We start from the raw sequence: 5000 nt of genomic DNA on the forward strand, positions 1-5000 counted from the left end.
GTGAATAGACTGAATCAGGTTGGAATTATGTATGGGTTCGAGTGTCATCTGGGGTTGGATAACTGACCCCACTGAGGGTGACAGAGAAAGGGAATATTTCCCTTTGTTGTGAGGGGAAGAGGATAATAACGACTCAAAAGCTATATATTCGTTGGCGAATATTTCGCTTTCAGTTTAGAGTTTTTAGAGCTAGCCCTAGAACTAGGTGGGGCAGAAATACTCTTGAAAGTTGTCTGTGGCCATGAATCGGATGAAACTAAGGGAGAGGGTGGGCCTCCCTTATCCGTACCTGACGAGTTGTCCTCAGTACTAACAGCTTTATCAACAGCGCCAGGGGAATCCTGGGGAGCCACAGGCAAAACGGGTTGAGGAGCTCTACTACTTTCGAGAAGAACAGCTGTATTTTCTGGCGAAAAGGCAGGCTTGATGACTTCAAATACCGTGGGAGATAGGGTCGCTGAAATAGCGGAAAAGTCCCACGGAACAGTGTATCGGGTCGAAGAGGTTTCGCCAGCAGGGGCTTGGACGCTCTCGGAAACAGAGAACGTGGATTCTCGTTTGGCTGTTGTGGAAGTTGCTGAAGCCGAGGAAGTCTTAGGGGCGGCACGTTTTATAGGAGGCATTTCTTACATAACAGAATTGAAAATATAATATCAGAAATCAGACAACAGCGCGGGATGTGGCACCACTTAAATAACTGTGAAAATACATGTAACTGTAGCTACGTGTTATTGTGGTCTGGAAACGTAACAGAATAGATCTTGTGAGGGGCGTTTTTACGAAAGGAAATCATGTCATGCGCCAAGCAGGCGAGGCAAGACGAATCTAATCGAAAGTTAAAAACCAGAATAAATACTAAAATAAGGCCATTTCAACCATGATCAAAACAAGTGCAAAATCACAAAATGCCAAGTGCATTGGACACACCCCTGAATGGGAGACGAGACGGCCACACTAGTTAAAAGTTACACCAGGCATATTCTGGTGGTTCCGTTTAGAAGCTCAATAGTTGGATATCCTTGGGCGTTAATAATGTTGTAAAAAGTAGAACAGCGGAGAAGAGCCAGCCATACCGAAAAGTAACGCCTGTGTTATTTTTACAACATTATCAACGCCCGAAAGAGACCACTAACGGTCTTGTAGACTAAAAACGCAGTGTTATCCATAAATAAATAAATAAATAAATAAATAAATAAATAAATAAATAAATAAATAAATAAATAAATAAATAAGTAAACAAATAAATAAATAACATTTTATTTACCCTCTCCAGTGTTTATCGCATAAGTGCTAGCGGGGCCGAGCATTAAATTCACAAAGAAATAATTTAAATTGAAAATAACATGGTTAAAGATCCCAACTAAACAGGAGACAGACCAGCTGGCTGTTTACAAGCGCGTCTGAGGAGTTGAACTTGGGGCTACCGAGAAACAAAACCAGCTAGCGGTCAGAGCGAGACTTAAACCCGGGACTTTCGGATTTAAGTCCGGCGCCCTAACCACTCGACCACGCTGCCTCCATCCTCTAACTTAATTGTGAGGTTCGCTCGCTGCGCTATCCGTAAGAAGTCAAAAAAAAGTAACTGCTTGGAGTCCATCTCCATATGAATATATTTATTTGAGCAAAAAACTTTACCTGAGCCCTCAGCTTCCCTCTTGCGTTTATTGCAACGTTTATTGTGGTCTTGGCTGCTCAGAAACCCTGGTTCCGGTTGTACTTTGCTTTGTCCTTTTCCTGAATCTTTATATTAAGCCGAAAACAGAAAACATATTACTTCTTTTGTTATCCTGCGTTGTCTTGTATGTTATTATTAAACTACAATGCCCCTCAATTATGAGGGGTCATCTCCGCCAAAATCCTGTTTCAAATTCTGTTATGGAGAACCTTCCAATTTTATTACGTTTTATCAAATTCTTTTCTCAAAACAGTAGAATAGAAATTGAGCAAACAGAATAGAATTTAGGGAATCAGAACCGAAACTGAATCAACAGAACGGAATTTAAACATCGAAAGCACAGCGGGACAGAAATTGGAGCAACAGAACAGAAATTGACGCTGTTCTAAATTCTGTTCTGTTGTACAACAAACCGAGAGGAACCTGGGTATGAACCAGTTGCGCATTATAATTTATGAAGACTTTTCGCGCTCAAAGAAGATTTATTCTAGCCTTATCTCGTTACCGCGCGAAGCCTGAATGTAAACTAGGCTGAAATGGCTTCCATGAGAGAATGTGTGCAAGGTTTTGTTGTTGATATTCAAAGACGTTTTGCAAGGGGTAACCACGACGCGGATGGCTTGGATTATATTCTGTTTCGCCTTGTGAGATATTCGGGTGCTGAGGCAATTGACCCGAGGGTAATTGATCTTCTTTGTGAGGTGAAAGACACGATTACTGCAAGTCAGTGTACGAAATCTCTCACTACAGGAACTGTATTCACAGGGATTCAGCTCATTCAAGGGAGGCCAAAGTTTAATATCCCAAAAAAACAGCTGCAATTTCTTGTCGAACAGCGGTTTAGTACTCCGGCCATAGCTGATATTTTGGGTGTATAAAGCCAATACCTGATGAGTCTGTGATTCCCATCGATATGCCAGAGTGCTAGTGGGCTTGCAACTTAGTAGCTTCTTCTGTTGATACAATGTAACCTTACAGCCCGTGACAACGTTCCGTCTGGATTGATTCTTCTCATGGGCTTCTCGTATTCTGTTTTGCTGAAGCACAATTTCTCACACTTTTCAACGAGATCCTAAGTGATTCAGATCATAGGCTACGGGCATTATTGCCGCCTTCACATCAGGCCTGCAAATATTCGCTTCGACGAACACGCAATTTTGACATTCCAAAAATAAACACGAAACGTGCAAGAAATAGTTTTAATATTGAGTCATGTTTTAATATAAATACTGTATGAATTAATTTTAGATCTTGTTAATGGCTTTTCGAACTAAATCGAACTTAATAGCACTTTATTATATTATATATTTAAGTAATTTTTATTACTCACATTTTAACGGTACGCAATTCTGCCCTTGGTTGCCATGTATTGTTTTCAATAAAATCTTTATCTTTTATCGTCTTTATCTTGCTTTCAAAAATCCAGTCATTCTTTTGTACCCGGTCTCCGAAAATTCGGCCAAAATACTGTTTATAACGGTGTCCAGGTGTTCATCCCTCGCTGATCTAAATTCTGTTCTGTTGTACACCGAACCGAAAGGAACCTGGGTATGAACCAGTTGCGCATTATAATTTATGAAGACTTTTAGCGCTCAAAGAAAATTTATTCTAGCCTTATCGCGTTACCGCGCAAAGCCTGAATCTGAACTAGGCTGAAATGGCTTCCATGAGAGAATGTGTGCAAGATTTTGTTGTTGATATTCAAAGACGTTTTGCAAGGGGTAAACATAGCTGATATTTTGGGTGTAAGCCGTCGAACTGTGGAAAGGCGATTGCACGAATTCGGTGTAAGTTGTAAAGCAGTGTATAGCTCAATGTCAATTTCTGTTCTGTTGCTCCAATTTCTGTCCCGCTGTGCTTTCGATGTTTAAATTCCGTTCTGTTGATTCAGTTTCGGTTCTGATTTCCTGAATTCTATTCTGTTTGCTCAATTTCTATTCTACTGTTTTGAGAAAAGAATTTGATAAAACGTAATAAAATTGGAAGGTTCTCCATAACAGAATTTGAAACAGGATTTTGGCGGTGATGACCCCTCATACTCAATCGTGAGCAATTTGACCCATGTCTTTTACAGCGGCATCTCTTGACTGTGATACTGATCTGTGATATATGTGATAAAATGCCTAGAGTTTTGCGCAGCGCTTTCAGTGAAACTACTTACTGATGAGAATAATTACCATGGGACATGGGCCGTTGGATCTCTCTAATAATGACTTCTAGATAACTGGTATGTAATTAAGAAAGAGCCCCCCTCCCCCCTTCCCTCTTCCACACCACGCACGGTTGGTATATCGTAGCAGTAATGCCCAAGGCTAAATGATTCTACGAAAAATGGATCGCTCCTTGGTCAACAATGAAAGTGTGAGGACAATCGTTCAGTCAAGGGCAATCTCATCTGATGTACCAGCTGGCATGAAGAAGGTGTGTTCGCGTCCCAGGTCCTACAATGGAAATAAAATGTCACAATAAGTCAAACTAACGGCAAAGCATGGCTTAACATTTGACTGGGATAAAGAACTAATACTATGAAGCTAATTTCAGTTTAATTTAGTTTAATATCACCTTGGCCGTATTTCTATAATCGACCATTTAAGTTCAATCTCAGCTTATTAGGTGTTTTCTTGTTTTCAGTCTAATTGACAACTGTGCTGCTGGCAGGCATGCCGACTCCTTTAGCCTTGGCCCAGACCTCCTTGAAGGTTAAGTTTTAGAAGAACACTTAACTATTTTGTTATTCTTATTGGTTAGCCTTTAAAGGGGAAGTGTCATGGGTTTTTGACCTCTTTGGTTGTAAATGGTGAAATATAAATAAGACCTTCACATATGCATAACTACTTGAAATAATTCTAGAACAACGAGAGGAAAGAAATAAACTCAATTCTCGAAAACGGACAACTCGTGATACGTCTGACCCTTTTTGGAAACAAAAATGCGAAAACTTGAAAAACATTTTTCAAGTTTCAATCCATTCCGACCTACTCTGTCTCTGGCCAGAGGTACTACTACAGTGTTATTGCACTGGGGTGATAATTTATAACAAAACTAGACAACTGTTCTTTTTTTGGTTCTATTGACAGATAAACATTTTTGGGTACTGAAATGACATCAAATTCGCGTGATACTTCCCCTTTAACCTGTCTCCCGTAACTCCAGTTGTGCTGTCACTATCCGTTAGTGTGTTATTCTTGCAAGATCTAGCAAAATTTCTTGATTGTTTTTAATAAAACAATTATTTCACTCACGCTTTTTGGATTTGAGCAAGAGAGGAAGATATGAGATATGATGTACCTTCAGAGGTGTCTCGCGTCTAAGCGATGTAGCGCAT

Source organism: Pavona decussata, unplaced genomic scaffold (assembly GCF_977016875.1).
Source record: "Pavona decussata unplaced genomic scaffold, jaPavDecu1.1 SCAFFOLD_254, whole genome shotgun sequence".
In the NCBI taxonomy this organism is placed as follows: Eukaryota; Metazoa; Cnidaria; class Anthozoa; order Scleractinia; family Agariciidae; genus Pavona; species Pavona decussata.